The following is a 19,326-nucleotide window of genomic DNA, read 5'->3' as shown; positions in this document are numbered from 1 at the left end:
AGCCATCGAAAATAAGTTACTTATCTATAAACAAATACTCCGACCGATATGGATCTATGGTGTACAACTCTGGGGATGTACAAACGCAAAAAATAAGAAAGTCCTCCAACCAGTTCAAAACAAAGTACTAAGACTAATTGTCAAAACGCCTTGCTATTGTAGATGTGTGGATATACTCGTAGAGCGTAAACGTAATCTCTGTTAACGCAGATACTCGTATATTGAAAATTGCAACAGCACACAGTGGAAGATTGCTTCAGTATTGTAACGAAGAAGTAGCAATGTTAAATTCTAGAAATAGACCACAAAGACGTCTCAAATGCCTCAAACCCAGCGATCTTTCAAATTAGCCAGATTAGAGTAGTTTTGTAATTTTGTAGATATACAATTACATCATATTCAAGTTGCTTGTTAGTCCTTTCTTTTACTTGAACTAGTTGCAATGTATTAAATAAAAAATAAATAAAAAAATATGTATACAGGGTGCGTTCCAAAGTAAACAGGACTTAAAGAAACATAATAAATGGTTTTCCGGCAAAATCAATTTGTTTTATTCAAAATAGTCTCCTTATGTTAGTTAGAGTAATTTTGTAATTTTGTAGATATACATACATTTATATCATATTCACGTTGCTTGTTAGTCCTTTGTTTTATTTGAACTAGTTGCAATGTATTAAAAAAATAGTAAAAAAAATATGTATACAAGGTGCGTTCCAAAGTAAACAGGACTTTAAAAAAAAAACAGAATAAAAATCAATTTATTTTATTCAAAATAGTCCCCTTATGCTTCAATACAGCTTTTTGAACTGTCCAAAAGCCAAAAGTACATATGTCGAACGAGTATTTTAGCTCGTTGCCCGGTATGGTCGCCAGTATGCTGGTGCAAGCCTTTTGAATGGCCTCTACGTCTGCATAACACTTTCCTTTCATGGGCAAATGCATTTGTCCGAAAAGGAAGAAGTCACACAGTGCCATATCAGGTGAATACGGGGAGTGGTTAATGGTTAAAATGTGATTTTTTGTCAAATAATCGTCCTTCGAATGTTGGATTCTGGGCAATTTTTGGTCGTCAGTCAATTTGTGCGGAACAAACCGCACACACACTTTTCGGAAGCCCAAATGTTTGATCAAAATGCGATAAATCGATGTTTTGGAGATGTTCAATTCCATTTCCATAAATTTCAGTAATTAATTTGGCTGATTTTTGATGAATTCACTCACAGTTTCGATGGAATTTCCGGTTATCACAGATTTTGATTGGGCCACATGTTGATCGTTATTTATGTCCTCACGACCACTTTGAAAATGTTGAAAATACTCGTGCACTCTGCTACGGGATAGGCAATTATCGCCATAAACTTGTTCCATCAATTGAAACGTTTCGGTAAAAATTTTACCAATGTTAAAACAAAATTTAATGTTGACTCTTTGTTCGAAGCTCATTTTCGCACCGATAACACAAACATATCGACACTTAAAACACAATAACTTCACTTCCAATCAATGAAATGTCAATTCTCACTAAATAATCGATAAAGATAGCAGATTCTAACGCATATATATGTAGATGGCGCCACTAGGGGGCTAGATTCAATTAGTCCTGTTTACTTTGGAACGTACCTTGTATAAGTATGCAAAAAACAAGATAACTTAAGTCAAGAAAGTATCGCGAATTTATAAATAAATCGAAAACTAACATCCAGTTAAAGCGATCCACATGCGCTAACACTTCTTCCAATTGTCAAACCATTTTTTATAGACACTTTCCGGGATGGTCTTCAGCCTTCACGTCGAATTTGTTTTGATGACTTCAAGTGAGTCAAAGCGTGTTAGCCGAAGTTGTTATTTCAGTGTAGAGAATATGAAATAGTCACAAGGGGTCATAACAGGTGGGTAGGGCGCTTGCTCAATGATATTTCTTGTGTTTTTGGCCAAAAATTCATTCACAATGATAGCTTTATGCGATGGTGCGTTATCATGATGATGATAAATAGCGTCTTGTAAGCGCGTCATAACACCAAGATAATACTCTTTGTTGACGGTTTGACCAGTTGGAACATATTCATAACGAACGACACCACGAATATCGAAGAAAAAAATGAGCATTACCTTCACTTTCGATCGGCTTTGGCGTGATTTTTTCGGCTTTGGGCCGCCATTCGGATGAATGTTGGTTCGTAAGTGTATCGTATTCGTAGACCCATGTCTCGTCACCAGTAATTATTATTATTATTTTTTCTCAATATTATTTTATTTATTGGATCTGCTTTTTTTAAGCCTTACAATAAGTTATAAAATCTTAAATCTATTTAAAAAACTACACAGGCTCAAGCAAGTCATAGAGCTGTTGTGGTGATACGTTGCTCCTTAGTACGCAGGTATATCTCTTCTTTTGAGGCGTGTTTGATCGCAGGAATGTGTTAAAGCATTAGCCAAAGGGTTTGGGTGATCGCGGAGCTTAGATATATCGAGCCATTACCGCCAAAATAATGTATCCCACACCATAACCGATTTTTGGTTTGTTATCGAAATCGAGAGTTCAACATCATTTGCATCATCTGTCAAAATTTCATGGCCCTAGATTAAACCGTTATGATTTTATAACAAAAACAATTTTAATGTAAATGCATATGGTGACTTGTTTACATTTTCTTTGAACGCTTGTGTGGGATACAATTAAATTCTCTTTTGAAATAAATGAAACACAAGGGGGAAAAAACACAATTTTTTGAGACTTTAATTAAAGATAAAGCTTTAGAACATTATGTCGAAGGTATGAATTTGTTTTTTTTTTTGCAAAATATGTTTTTGTTTTCAATTATTGGATATTTTTACAGCTCTCCCTGGTACCGTATAGCGATTCAGATGAATCTTTCGTTGATTTAAATGGTTTGGAAAGTTGAAAAGAAGTCGAGGAGGAAACGTGTGTTGGGAAAAGGAGCTACAGAAAGCAAAAGAGAATACCTAAAAGGCTGCAAAAAGTTAAGAAGAAAAATACGAGTGTTTGCACAACCCGTGCTTAAAGAAAAAATGTCCAAATTCGTGTCATGATAAAATTTCTGAAGATGAAAGAGTAAGAATAAATGAACATTTTCGGGGAATCGGCAACAAAATTAGGCAGAAAGATTGGCTGTCTCCTTGTGTTAAACAAGTCGATATTAAAAGGCGATATGGAAAAAGTGACAGAAAAAAGTGCAGCTTTAATTATTTTATCAATATCAATAATAGCAGTTTTAAAGTTTGTCAAAAATATTCATTCTACAATGAAAGTTTTTGTGAGAGTGGTACAAGAGATGGGTTTTGTTTTTTATGGGGAGAAAAGGATGGTAAACGAGGGTGTAATGAAATTTGCACAACTGTTTTCCAATACCTGTTTTCAATGAAAGAAAAACCCAGTCGATAGTCCATCTTTATTGTGATAGCTGCGCAGGACAGAATAAAAACAGAGCTATGCTTGCGACATTAACCTATTTTGTTCAAAATTCTAATTTTGTGACTAATATAAAAATCACACACTTGTTGCCTGGACACACCATGATGCCTGTTGATTCGATACATAGTACAATTGAATCGTTTATTCGGAATAGGACTATTTGGGCTCCAAGTGAGTGGTACACCATAATATCAAATACAAGAACTAACCCAAGAAAATATAATTGTATTGAATTAACTAACAGTGATTTTAAAGACTGGAAGACATTTTCACAGGCGTTACTACCAAATTCAGTGAAAATTCAATTTACAAAATTATGCTCTGTTACATTAAAAAAAAAAAATTCAAATATTGCTCTTAAATATGGCTACTTTGATGAATCTGAAACCGTAAATTATGATCTAGATTAAATTCCACGATCCAGACGAAACTCCCAAATAGTTTGTGAGGGACCTACTCAATTATATGATCATATATTAAACATTTCTTCTGCTAAATATAAGGATTTGAAAAAGCTTTGCGATAGAAAAACTATACCCGTAAAATTCCAACACGAGTATTTAAATTTAAAATGGGATGGATCTGTTAAAGATTTGCTACCTGAAACCGACCAGGAAGATAGTATTTAGCGTTCTTTATATATTTTTATCTATCGTTATTCAAGTTTACAAGATTTTAATATGAATAACATTACTTTGTTAACAGAAAACTTTAAATATATGATTTACATTACTTTATTTTTGTTTTATCGAATATACTAAGAAATGTATGCATTTATTTTTTTTTAAATCAAATGTAATTTAATTTTAAGGACTAAGTAAAAAAATCAAATAAAAAAAAAGGTGCGTAGGGACTCCACACGCGCGGATGAAGTTATACTTCTTAGTGATATTCAGAAATGCATATCATTTTGTATGAAAGAAAACTAGAAAACTTAAATTCACATTTTATAAATTTATTATGCACATAAAATGAAGAATAAAGCAAAATCTAAATGAATGAATTTTGACTCAGAAAGTAGTTCCGTCTCTTCGTTGCGGAAGAGAATATGCAGCGTAATCATCTCTCTTTTGTTCTTCGCCAATTTGGCTGCCGGATTGACTTGTGAAGATCAATTTTATGTTGGTGACATATTCATATGTGTACGCATATGTATGTTTGTATGCTTGTGATTTATTTGTTCGGCAATGTATGCAAATATATGTACATATAAGTATATATGAATGTATGAACATGCAAGTCAATGCGCGCACATGCGTATACATACACTCATATGAGCATGTGCAGATACACAAGATAGGATAGAAGATGTATGGCTTTTAACATCGTATACTATACAAATAAATATTTTTCTTACTAATAAACATTAAAATAAAGAAAAATATTTATTTTTATAGTATACGATGTTAAAAGCAAAAAATTAAAAATTTATTCTGTCGGGATTCGAACCTGGGACCTGTGTTAGCATCTTGACCTTCCAAGCGCTTACCACCAACACCACCATTGACAATTAGGTTGCGCTGACTTAAGTATGATGTGGTTATGAATGCAAGAAACATACGATGGTTCTAATAATTTTGTTTAAGTATAGAATATACATACTTTGTAGAACACTTGCTTTCGCAATAAATTTATCACAGCAATATACATATACATAATATGTAAAGGGTGATTTTTTAAGAGCTTGATAACTTTTTTAAAAAAAAAAACGCATAAAATTTGCAAAATCTCATCGGTTCTTTATTTGAAACGTTAGATTGGTTCATGACATTTACTTTTTGAAGATAATTTCATTTAAATGTTGACCGCGGCTGCGTCTTAGGTGGTCCATTCGGAAAGTCCAATTTTGGGCAACTTTTTCGAGCATTTCGGCCGGAATAGCCCGAATTTCTTCGGAAATGTTGTCTTCCAAAGCTGGAATAGTTGCTGGCTTATTTCTGTAGACTTTAGACTTGACGTAGCTCCACAAAAAATAGTCTAAAGGCGTTAAATCGCATGATCTTGGTGGCCAACTTACGGGTCCATTTCTTGAGATGAATTGTTGTCCGAAGTTTTCCCTCAAAATGGCCATAGAATCGCGAGCTGTGTGGCATGTAGCGCCATCTTGTTGAAACCACATGTCAACCAAGTTCAGTTCTTCCATTTTTGGCAACAAAAAGTTTGTTAGCATCGAACGATAGCGATCGCCATTCACCGTAACGTTGCGTCCAACAGCATCTTTGAAAAAATACGGTCCAATGATTCCACCAGCGTACAAACCACACCAAACAGTGCATTTTTCGGGATGCATGGGCAGTTCTTGAACGGCTTCTGGTTGCTCTTCACCCCAAATGCGGCAATTTTGCTTATTTACGTAGCCATTCAACCAGAAATGAGCCTCATCGCTGAACAAAATTTGTCGATAAACACATTTCGAACCGAACACTGATTTTGGTAATAAAATTCAATGATTTGCAAGCGTTGCTCGTTAGTAAGTCTATTCATGATGAAATGTCAAAGCATACTGAGCATCTTTCTCTTTGACACCATGTCTGAAATCCCACGTGATCTGTCAAATACTAATGCATGAAAATCCTAACCTCAAAAAAATCACCCGTTACATATACATAACATTGCTGTGATGCCCTGAGAAGTATAGTCTTAATAAACTTATTTTTAATTCTTTGCTTACTAATTAGAAATTAAATTTATCACAGCAATATTATGTATATGTTTATGTATATTGCTGTGATAAATTTTTTTTCTATTAGTAAGAAAAAAATATTTATTAGTAAGTATTGATTTCCAAAAGCACAGAAATGATTCTGTGAATTTATTCATTAAAATCGCCACTCAGAAGTCGTTTTATCCCTTGTAAGCGAGCGATTTTCTTAAATCTCACGCTCCCAGATAAAACCATATACCTCGTCCTCGTGGGTCAATTTCAAAAACCAAAGAAATGATTCTGTGTGATTCTGAAAGGCCAACGCAGAGTATTTCAATTAAAAGTCACACAAAATAGTTGAGAATTCGCAGAAAGGCAAACGAAAGAAAAAGAACTATAACTTCAATAATGTACAAGCATACAAACATACATATGCGCACACATGTGAATATGTCACCAACCAAAAATTGAAACATTGTTCTACAAAAACAACAACAGCATAAGCATGGAAGCGGGAAGTCACTTCCTTAAAATAATTTTTTTGTGTAACCCACACACTTTTTTAATAATAGGTTGCCAGAAGGAAAGCAAAAAAAATTTATCCCACAAAAACAATCGTTATGATGCAAATATCTATTTAAAATTATTAAAATTAACTGCATTACACAAAAAAATATTTACGTTATAAATTTTAAAATAATGGCTTTATTCAAACTGATTTCATTTAAAAAAAACCTTCCCCTGTAAAATTTCGAGTTTGTGGGATACATTTTTTCGGCGGTTATGGCTCGATATATTTCATTCTGCTATCTTACACTTCTTTCTTTACCATAGGAATACGAAGGTATTTATGGATATTTTCGTTACGCATGTACCATGGTGAACACGTAATTGTTCCAAGCATTTTCGAATGGAACCTTTGTATCATGTCAATATTTTTGGTCTAAGCGATAATATACCAAGCTTACACTTCTGTTCATTCACATTTATATGCCAGTTCGCTAGCCATTCTTCGACAGAACTTAAATGCTTCGCTAATATTCGTGATGCTAAAATGTGGCATTTGTTACGGCTCACTAAAGCTGTGTCATCCGCAAAAGTTGAAGTTAATACATTATCAGCTGTTGGAAAATCTGCTGTATATATGATGCATAGTGTTGGGCCTAAAACACTGCCCTGGGGTACACCAGCCCTTATCTGTCGTTCAGATATGAAATCTCCCACTTTTACCATAAATTTTCTAGTTTCCAAATAAGACTCCAATGTTTTGTACAATTCTAAAGGTGGAATTTTTTTAATCTTGTATAAAAGACCTTCGTGCCACACCTTATCAAACGCCTGAGCTACATCTAGAAATATTGCTGAACAGTACTCCCTGTGCTCAAATGCTTTCCTTTTTTCGTTATTAATTCTATTTCTTGCTCTATTGGTATAGTGTTATTTTCTTGGAGGAAAAGAGACATCTTTGTCTTTAGAAAGACAGGGTAGAAGACTGATTGGTCAGTATGAAGACGGCTGTGTTAAGTCTTTCCCAGGCTTATCTATCAAGATAATCTGCGACTTTTCCATGAAATTGTATAGAATCCGAAACTAAGAATTGCACTGAAGAGCAAAGAGATCATCTCTGCAGCAACAACTGGTAACTCAGTTAACATTTTTGGGGAAATATGTATTATTAAGTTCTTTGATGATTCCAATAATTTCAGGAGATGAAGTCTTAAAAGACACAAGCGACTCTTTAGCTGTGTTGGGTAAGATTGACAGCTTGAAGTTTTTTTTGGGAAATTAGGTTGAAATAGCATTTCTAGGTGATTTGCAAAACAATTAGCCTTTTCCTCGTCACTTCGAGCCCAATTTCCACCCAAGTCTCGTATAGGCATGTTGGAATTTGGACAAAGCTTCTTTATATACATTTCGATGTTCAACGTTCCTCACGTTTAAGCGCTTTTTTAATTTACGAACAGCAGATTTTAATTACGAAGATCTAATTGAAGCTGAGTGGAAGGGGATTGATTTATCTGCCATTCACGTCTTGCTCGCCTTTTTTCATTTACAAGCCTTTCTATTTTTCTGGGACCAAGCGGCTTATAGTTTCTGTTTGGTGATGCTGAGATAGCTGCGCTGGTTATTATATCATTGACTTCTCTTATGCTTTCGTCAATATCTCTTACTGTATTTATTTTGTACACAATATTAATATGGCGGCTTACCAGGTGATATTATTAGAAGGTTGTTGTGCCTATTTGTAACAGTTTGATACAGCTGTCGTCCTTTCGGAATAATAAGACGAGAGCCCCAGTAGGTGTGTTTTGCATTGTAGTCTCCACCTGCTAGAAATCTATGGCCAAGAGTTCCAAAAAAGCCTTTAAATTGGATGTCTGTAATTTTAAACTGAGGTGGGCACTATCTGACCGTCAAGTTTAAGTCCCCGCAGCGATTTTTTATAGTTATTGTTGTAGCTTGTAATTGCGCTGTGGCATTAGATTTTAATGCGTGGTGATTTAATCGTTTTCGTGGCTTTCCATCTAGGTGGTTTGTAGCATAGAGTCTAAATCCCGGTATAAAGAAATTGTTTTTGTTCGTAAGATGAGTTTCTGACAATAGCATTACATCGATTTGATTTTTATCCAGAAATCTAATAAGTTCCAATTTATGTTGGTTAACACCGTTAGCATTCCATAGACAAACGTCCAATACACTCATTTTTTACTTAAAAAAGTTTGCAACATTTGGTTTTGTGATCTGATTATCTATTGAACCATATTTTGTATTGAAGCCATAAATTGTGTCATACATTGGGTAAGGTCGAAAGTCATAGTTTCAACGTTTCCATTTGGTCAGTTTTGGAGCAATTGCATTTGTGCAGTAGTGCCTTTGACGATATTTGCACAGCTCTCTTGTGTAGCATTACGAGTATCTTTAAGATTTACTGGTTTTGAAATATGGACGGGGATTTCAATATTTTCATTAGGAAGACTATTCAAGATTTGGTTACGATATGCTTGAATTTTTTTTTTAAATCCACTTTTTTAACAGTACATTTTGAAGTAGGATGTAGATCGCCACACAACACTGCGTAGAGTGCAATATGCTTTCGTCCATACTCTTGGCAGTTCCTCAACAGCGATTCTGCGATGGAGCAGATATTTTAAATGGTAAATCGAGTGTATTTCATTTTTTTTTTAGTTGGTTACAATTTGGAATGAGTTCTATTTTGAACATTGGTTGTGGGACTTTGTTCCTGTTAAAAATATTTACTTCTGATTTAATGCTAAAACCACCTTCTTCCAGTGCTTCTTTGACTTCACTAGAGTTTACGGCGGACTCTATACCCTTAATTACAACAACTAGACCCTTAGAGCTCTTAAGTTGTTACGAGTATTGTTCTTGTTTTTATTTGACAACAATTTAACTATTTACATACAACTTTTTTCAGTGTAGGACTGAATGTTTGTTTCATCTACATTGCCTTTTTTCTAACGCACTAGAGCAGTGTTTGCCAAAGTGGGCGATAACGCCCCCTTGTGGGCGCTGCAGGTGTCAAGGGGGGGGCGGTAAGAGAACCAGAAAGAAAATGGGGCGTTGTGTAGAGGCCTGGGGGGTTATTTGTAATTTTATTTAGCTAGGAGCCCTCCTACACAACGACTACATGAGCTCTCGACTCTCAACAACAACTTGTGAACATCAACTAATATGAATTAAAAGATTGCTCAAACTCGGTTCTACATTTCTCTCCGCGTAGTTCATATATCTGTCCTATTTTATTGAATATAGAAAAAATGAAAATCATGTCAATCGGTCGCTCCGTTTCATAACGGTGCATCTCGACAGGATAGAATTTATAGAATACTAACTGTCAAACGTATTGTTATTGCCATTGCCAAATCTGTATGTGGGCATTTGCTATCATAATATAATCATTTGCGCAAAGGTGTAGGGTAGGTAGGTTCGAGCTGATGTAGCGCATGCTTTGAGCTCTTGAAAAATTTATTTTATCATTTGCGAAATTACGCCGGGTAGGTAACTGATGTAGCGCACGTTTTGAGCTTTTGAACTCCTTAAATCTTTTATGTGGAAAATAAAAAAAGGATCTTTATCCATTCTTACAAATGTATTTCTGGAAAAAATAAAATAATACGAAAAGGAGAAAGGTCCTTTTTTTACAAATGTATTTCTAGGAAAAATAAGAATTCATATTTTTGGACTACTTTATAATAATTGTGCTTAAGCATTCCTACATATATAAACAATGTAATATTTATTTTATATTCATTTGTGGTTTTGCGCGCAATAAATGAGCATTACTGACGCCTCCTTTACACTACTCATGAAGTTAAACGTATTTCTCAAAGCAAAACAATGTCGGAAGTAAAAGAGAAGAGACGGCAATACTGTGCGGAATACATTAAATTCGGATTCATTGAAAATCCCACAAACCCATCCTCGTCTTTGTGTCTTCTATGTCTAAAAAAATTTTCGAATTAAGCAATGAAGCCTTCAAGACTGCAGGATCATTTGAATAAAATGCATCCAGATAAGAGAGACAAGAATGTGGCATATTTTCAAGACCTATAGAAGAAGAATAATACACAGCCAGGTGTTGCAAAACTATTTTCGGTGGCTGCTAAGCAAGATGACGACGGACTTCGAGCTTCGTACAATATCTCTTTGTTAATTGCTCAAAAAGGCAAACCACATAACATCGGAGAAGAGTTAATATTGCCAGAAATAAATGAAGTAATAACTACCGTACTTCATAAGCCGGCCGCAGATATTATCCGAAAAATTCCTTGAACTTGGAAATACCAGACTGGGTGTTGGATCCGTTTTCAAATGTCAACACAGCAATGTCACCTCAGCTGGAAGAAGAACTTATAGAATTGACAACAAACGAGGAAATAAAAATCAAGTTCAAAAATGGTTACCAAGAATTTTGGCTACAAAAACCGATCTCGCAATTGTACCCTGGATTGTGGTCAATTGTTCAACGATTCTTGATAGCATTCCCATCGTCATATTTGTGTGAACGTTGATTTAGTGCTGTGACAACACTGCTTACTAAAAATAGAAATCGTTTGCTTGTTACCGAACGTGGCGACTTGCGACTGTTCTTGAGTATATTGGAATCTGATATTAACAAACTTATTAACAGCATCAGATTCATCCTTCACATTAGTTTTTATATATGGAGCTATTATTTCAGTTTTATTTTTAATAAAAGATTCTCAGTTTTAATACTATAAAGTTGTGTTTCAATAATCATTCTTATTGGCAGGTGAGACCTAAGCGCCGTTGTATGTTACCTACTGCGCTCAGGTTTCAAGTTGCTGGTTATAGTAAAAATTTCGTTTAGAATTCTCCGTTAATATACATATCGTCACCTGAAATGCAAAATAACGTATCATCAAAAAATTCGAAATTGAGTGTCTTATTGATTACGCTTCACTACTTCAAATTACATACATAATATTACATAAGTTCAACATTATCAGGTTCTGCGGTCAGATATACACCTGTTTCAACCAATATTAAAATTATGTTTCACTCATGTTCCATTTTACTTCGTATTTCATTCATGCCACTGTAAATTTCCGAAAATGTTGTTATGTTATTTTGCATTTCAGGTGACGATATATAGGTCACAATAATTAATTTGAAGTTATAGTGGTTTTTAAATAGGTAAAAAGGGTGGCGCTAAAAAAATATGTATTCTCAAAGTGGGCGGTAGACAAAATAAGTTAGGGAACCACTGCACTAGAGCATTACTGCTACGCTCGCGGAAATATATTGGAGGAGGTTTGGTATTAACGACTGTGGTGGTACCCTTCGCATCGTCGTCTGATCCATTGCTTAGTAACGCAAGTCTGTTGCCATTTAAAACTTCCGGTTTAATCTTATTTGTTGTACTGCCTTGAAATATTTAGGATTGACCGCTGACTTTGAAGGTCTTAATTTCGTACTTGCATGCGTATTTGCTGGTACCTGCTTAGTTGTTGATGTGATCACGTTTGTTGCTGGCTGTTGTTGACTGCCGTTCTCTGTCTCTTTTGTTTTTGGTGTTTGTTGGTAGGAGCTGAATTCGCGGGCTCGACAAAGCTGAGGAGAATGCCCCTAATGAAAACTAACAACCAGCCTCGGATGAGAGAACCCCCTTTTGATGACGACCATGGAAAACGAAATAAGGACTACGAATTGAGGGTATGCACCTGGATTGTCCGGTCCCTTATTTGGGAAGGTGCCGCTGCTCAGCTGGTTGATGTCCTCGTGAAAATAAATGCGATGGACGGGACAAGGACTGAGACGAGTGGGTCCTTGTGGCATTTATTACAGTGGCCATATAAAGGAGCGCAAGTTTGGTGTTGGATTCGTGGTGGGAGAGAGACTCCGTCGTCGAGTACTATCATTCACTCCGGAGAATGAACGTCTAGCCACAATCCGCATCAAAGTGAGGTTCTTCAACATATCGCTGATTTGCGCCCACGCTCCGACGGAAGAGAAGGACGATGTGACCATGTGAGTGCTTGGAGCGCACTTATGCGAGCTGCCCCCGCCACGAGGTCAAAATCGTTCTTGCCGACCTTAACGCCAGGATGGGCAAAAAAGGAATCTTTGGCACTAGGGTCGGTAAATTCACCCTCCACGAGCAAACATCCTCAAATGGGTTGAGGCTGATCGACTTCGCCGGGGATCGAAATATGGTTATCTGTAGTACTAGATTCCAGCATAAGAAGATTCATCAAGCTACCTGGCTGTCTTCGGATCGACAAACTACCAACCAGATCGATCATGTTGTGTTAGACGAAAGACACGTCTCCAGTGTTTTAGATCTGCGTGCGCTCCGAGGTCCTAACATCGACTCGGACTACTATCTTGTTGCAGCTAAGATTCGCACCCGCCTCTGTGCAGCAAAAAACGCACGCCAACAAAGACAAGGAATGTTCGACTCATTTGTAGACAGAAAAAGAAAGAGGCCGAAATGCGTGAGTACGAAGAGCTTGATAAGCTGGCCTTCTAGACACCACTCTCAGATATATAGCGGGAACTCCGAATGACGAACATATCTTTAATAATAGCCACTTACAGGAAAATATGAATCCATTAACTGACACTGTAAATAAAATACTTAGCTGTACAAAAGAGCATTAACGTGAAAACTTAATTGAATTCATACCAGCGAGAAACAGAGCTTGGATAGACGAAATATAATCAGCCATATACTTGTATTCAGTCAGTTTGGGTAAGGTACAGTAAACAAATCCAATTTTGATAAATATCGATGAAGTTCTTCTTCTTCTTTACTAGCGTAGAGACCGCTTACGCGATTATAGCCGAGTCAACAACAGCGCGCCAGTCGTTTCTTCTTTTCGCTACGTGGCGCCAATTGGATATTCCAAGCGAGGCCAGGTCCTTCTCCACTTGGTCCTTTCAACGGAGTGGAGGTCTTCCTCTTCGTCTGCTTCCCGCGGCGGGTACTGCGTCGAATACTTTCAGAGCTGGAGTGTTTTCGTCCATCCGGACAACATGACCTAGCCAGCGTAGCCGCTGTCTTTTAATTCGCTGAACTATGTCAATGTCGTCGTATATCTCGTACAGCTCATCGTTCCATCAAATGCGATATTCGCCGTAGCCAACGCGCAAAGGACCATAAATCTTTCGCAGAACTTTTCTCTCGAAAACTCGCAACGTCGACTCATCGGTTGTCGTCATCGTCCAAGCCTCTGCACCATATAGCAGGACGGAAATTATGAGCGACTTATTGAGTTTGGTTTTTGTTCGTCGAGAGAGGACTTTACTTTTCAATTGCCTACTCAGTCTGAAGTAGCACCTGTTGGCAAGAGTAATCCTGCGTTGGATTTCCAGGCTGACATTGTTGGTGGTGTTTACGCTGGTTCCAAGATAGACGAAATTATCCACAACTTCAGAGTTATGACTGTCAACAGTGATGTGATGTGATGATATCAATATCATCGGCAAACGCCAGCAGCTGTACACTCTTATAAAAGATTGTACCTGCTCGATAAGTTCTGCAGCTCGAATAATTTTCTCCTACAGCAGATTGAAGAAGTCGCACGATAGGGAGTCGCCTTGTCTGAAACCTCGTTTGGTATCGAACGGCTCATTCATGGTCGGGCAATGGAACGTCTGCTCCATCGTCATCGATTGGGGTATCGGGTTCGCTTTCTCCTGATGTTGTGCGTTCACTGCCATTCAGCAGGCTGGAGAAGTGTTCCCTCCATAATTTAAGTATGCTCTGGGCATGGAAGGCTAGATAACCTTGGGGGGTTCTACAAGAGTATGCTCCGGTCTTGAAACCGCCGCATCTTTTCGTAGAATTTTCGAGCATTACCCCTGTCGGCCAGCTTATCAAGTACTCACGCATTTCGGCCTCTTTCTTTTTCTGTCGACAAATGCGTCTCGCTTCCCTCTTCAACTCTCGGTATCTATCCCATCCCGCACGTGTTGTAGTCGATCGTAACGTTGCGGGGTAGGCAGCCTGTTTTCTCTCCGCTGCGACACGGCACTCTTCGTCGTACCAGCTGTTCTTTTGCACTTTCCGAAAACCAATGGTTTCGGTTGCAGCTGTACGTAAGGAGTTTGAAATGCCGTCCCACAGTTCCCTTATACCGAGTTGTTGACGAGTGCTCTCAGAGAGCAGGAGTGCAAGCCGAGTGGAAAATCTTTCGGCTGTCTGTTGTGATTGCAGCTTCTCGACGTCGAACCTTCCTTGTGTTTGTTGGCGTGCGTTTTTTGGTGCACAGAGGCGGGTGCGAGTTTTGGCTGCAACAATATAGTGGTCCGAGTCGATGTTAGGACCTCGGAGCGCACGCACATCTAAAACACTGGAGACGTGTCTTCCATCTATCACAACATGATCGATCTGGTTGGTGGTTTTTCGGTCCGGAGACAGCCAGGTAGCTTGATGTATCTTCTTATGCTGGAATCTAGTACTACAGATAACCATATTTCGATCCCCGGCGAAGCCGATCAGCCTCAACCCATTTGGGGATGTTTCCTCGTGGAGGCTGAATTTACCAACCCTAGTGCCAAAGATACCTTCTTTGTCCACCCTGGCGTTGAAGTCGCCAAGCACGATTTTGACATCGTGGCGGGGGCATATCTCATAAGTGCGCTCCAAGCACTCATAAAAGGCATCCTTCTCTTCCGCCGGGGCGTGGGCGCAAATCAGCGATATGTTGAAGAACCTCGCTTTGATGCGGATTGTGGCTAGACGTTCATTCTCCGGAGTGAATGATAGTACTCGGCGACGGAGTCTCTCTCCCACCACGAATCCAACACCAAACTTTCGCTCCTTTATATGGCCACTGTAGTAAATGTCACAATGACCTACTCGTCTCTGTCCTTGTCCCGTCCATCGCATTTCTTGGACGGCGGTGATGTCAGCCTTCAGCCTCAGGACATCTACCAACTGGGCAGCGGCACCTTCCCAATTAAGGGACCGGACATTCCGGGTGCATGCCCTCAAATCATTGTCCTTGTTTCGTTTGCCATGGTCGTCATCAAAAGGGGGGTCTCTCATCCGAGGCTGTTTTTTCCTTTTCATTGGGGGTGTTTTTTACGTGGCGGGTTCCGAACCCAGCGCACAACCCTATGCAGGGGATGTTTCGCCTTCTCACTTTAGCTCGCCTTCAAATGGATGTTCTTAGGCTACCCAGAGGATACTTGGTCAAAGACCGGAAGTCGTAAGCTGCTTGAGTCATATGTAAAAGAATCGTTTCTGGCCACCCCCAAGTGAATGGCGATCAGAGAACTTTCCTCACTTGCGTGAACTTCTACACATGACTCCTATCGATGAAGTTAGGAATATACTAATCAACGAGCACTCTACAAATATAACAATAAGCGATTTACTAACAGTCTCTAAATGAAAAATTTTACAAGATAAAAATATTTATTTTATAATTAAAATTCCAATAGTTCAACAAAATTGTAAAATAATTATGATAGAAACTAATATACTACATAATCTATCTATATAAATAAAAATGAATCGCCAAAATGTATGTACGCTCATAACTTTCATACGACTGAACCGGATGTGATAATTCTTTATTTAAAATGTTCGTTAAGGTTCAGGGATGAAAAATGAAGGTCTGTCCGTTAGTAACGCTAAGAGAACGGCTGAACCAATATTGATGAAATTTTAAGAGGTTGTTCGTTGTGAATCAAGGAAGGTTTAGAAATAAAAATATCCTATACTTTTCATGAAAAGTCGGGAAATTAGATTTTTCCAAAAAGTAACTTTTTTCCATAAACATTTTTTTCAATTTTTGTTTGTTTTGTTTTTCAATATTTTTTTGATTTGTAAATTATTTGAAAAGTTCAATTTCAGTCGCTTGCTTTTTTATTCCGGCTATTCAAAAGAAAAATTATTGAAATTTGTTACGAATCCACCAAGAGGTCGCCCTAATATCGGTCCATCAAAGTATGGCAGCCCAAGGCAAGGCAAGAAGTACTCCCAGGATGCGGTGACATACGTGCGGTATTATGGATCGCGGTCAATCAGTAAGAGATCGTCACGATGACACAGCAAGACTTTTCAAGCAACAGCTTCGATGGACTTTATCTTGAAGCAACGTATATATGTTGCGCTTAGATACTAGATGTACTCTGTTGAGTGGCAAAAGAAAGTATTATACGAAGTAATGAAAACCAATAAGGTTCATGGGCCTTGCGGACACTACAATCCCTTTTCGGTTTGTAAATCTGACATTAAATCCACCAAACACTATCCACGTGCTTTTCTTTCGGAAACACAAACAAGAAATAATGGCTGTACTGTACTGTACTTTATCGGCGTTGCTCACCAGACGACAATGGCAGAACATTCAGCTTTCAATTTAGAAGAGTGAATATCGAAGTTGACAACACACGGATCGTACTATATTCACCATTATTGTCTAATTCATATTCAAAGCGCATATCAATGTTGAGTATTGCAGTTTAGTGTAATCAATAAAGTACGTTTGTAAGTACATCACCAAAGGAAGCAACATGGCGGTTATTGGTCTTGAACGATACGGTTGATACGTGAATTGCACGAAAGCACTTCTTAGCGCTTTCCGACTGTTGTGCGTCTCGCAGTTAATTTGGAGAATGGCCAAAGAGTGTATTTCAACCCAGGGAATACAGTACAGCCAGTGGAAATACCGCCAGCAACAAAATTAACATTTATGAGTTTTTGTTCAACTTTCGTCAGAGATCCGTTTGCGAGGACATTCGGAAATACCTTGATATTATACATAGAATGCATCGTCGAAGAAATAATTACGCAGAAAGCAAGGCCAACCAGTAGATGGACATCCAGATGTGTTATCAATGCATTGGGACGAATTTACACAATCCACCCGAAAAACGACGATTGCTTCTACCTTCGGTTACTATTGAGTAATGTACGCGGTTCAAATTCATTTGAGTCATTGCGTACTGTGAATGATACAGTTTGTGCAACTTTTTGAGAAGCAAGCCAGCAATTACAATTGCTGGAAAATGATAATCACTAGAATGCAAATGAAGTTCGCACACTTTTCGCGATAATCATTTCGACATATCAGCCTTCACATCCGCGTCTATTATGGGATACGCATAAAAATACATCTGCGGAAACATTTTACATCGTCTTCGCTAAAAATTCGAAATGTATCAATACCGGTTGATATTTCCAATGGTTTGATATCAATTCCATATGCCGTTTATCAATTCACGAAAGATTGACTCATCACAAATGTTAATACGAACATTGGCCAAATTATCGTAAGTACGATTCCTTAACTGCATGCGCAATGTTAGCTACCACAAATACCTATGTATGTTGTTGATTTAAAGTGGAAGATTCAAAGTCAAATTCCGGGAGATTTGCGGTCATACAAATCGATCGATTGTCTTGACAATGAAGACGACACCGTGAATTATCCAGTGGAATTTCTAAATTCTTTAGAGAGGTTTGATGTGCCACTGAATCATTTGCGTCTCAAAGTTGGATCTGTAGTTATGATATTTCATAATCTGATTGTGACGCACTTATCAAATATAAGGGGCAGAATGCTTGATTCTACGGATTTTTTTTTGAGTTCTAACGATTTGCCATTTCAGTTCAAACGTATTCCGTTTCCAGTGAAAATTTAATTTGAGATGACGATCAACAGGATAGTCGCATAGTGGGTGGCATACAGTTGGAAATACTATGTTTTTCACACGGCCAGATATACGTGGCGTACTCACGAGTTGGAAAACCATCTTCTCTGTATATTTACGCACCGGAACAGAAACCAAAAAATGTTGTTCATCAAGCTGCGTTAAATTGTAAAAAAAAAAAATAAATAAAACGATAAATTTAACTTTCTTCATTTCAAAACACATAATATCACGCAGGACAATGGCTGCGGGGTCAGCTAGTGTAAAAATAACTATCAACAGCTTGGTAACTGTGCAAATTCAGTGTCAACCATATTTTGTTTAATGTGAAATAGAAATACATAGTTCCAGTATTTTGAATTTACTAAGAAAATGTGACTACTAATGGTACTACTTACACGCACTGGCCGAGCATAGTACGAGCTTATTCAGAAGCCGCGCCTGACTAATCTTCTTCTTCTTTACTGGCGTAGAGACCGCTTACGCGATTAAAGCCGAGTTCACAACAAAGCGCCAGTCGTTTCTTCTTTTCGCTACGTGGAGTCAATTATATATTCCAAGCGAAGCTAGATTCATCCAACGGAATGGAGGTCTTCCTCTTTCTCTGCTTCCCTGGCGGGTACTGCGTCGAATACTTTCAGAGCTGAAGTGTTTTCGTCCATCCGGACAACATGACCTAGCCAGCGTAGCCGCTGTCTTTTAATTCGCTGAACTATGTCAATGTCGTCGTATATCTCGTACAGCTCATCGTTCCATCGAATGCAATATTCGCCGTGGCTAATGCGCAAAGGACCATAAATCTTTCGCAGAACCTTTCTGTCGAAAACTCGCAACGTCGACTCATCAGTTGTTGTCATCGTCCAAGCTTCTGCGCCATATAACAGGACGGGAATAATGAGTGACTTATAGAGTTTGGCTTTTGTTCGTCGAGAGAGGGTTTTACTTTTCAATTGCCTACTCAGTCTGAAGTAGCACCTGTTGGCAAGAGTAATCCTGTGTTGGGTTTCGAGGCTGACATTGTTGGTGGTGTTTGTACTGATTCCTTATCTATGACTTCAAAGTTATGACAACGTGTAGTGTGTTTAACGTGGGATCC

The 19,326-nt window shown here is 37.9% G+C and overlaps 1 pseudogene; it reads right to left on the bottom strand.

The window, feature by feature from the left end:
- Window positions 1-6,260: 6,260 nt before the first annotated feature.
- Window positions 6,261-6,390, bottom strand: LOC125779858 (small nucleolar RNA U3; annotated as a pseudogene).
- Window positions 6,391-19,326: the final 12,936 nt, after the last annotated feature.

The sequence above is a fragment of the Bactrocera dorsalis genome, chromosome 6 (assembly GCF_023373825.1).
Source record: "Bactrocera dorsalis isolate Fly_Bdor chromosome 6, ASM2337382v1, whole genome shotgun sequence".
Lineage (NCBI taxonomy): Eukaryota > Metazoa > Arthropoda > Insecta > Diptera > Tephritidae > Bactrocera > Bactrocera dorsalis.
Note: the sequence above shows the minus strand (reverse complement) of the source record. Positions and strands in the feature narration are given on the sequence as shown.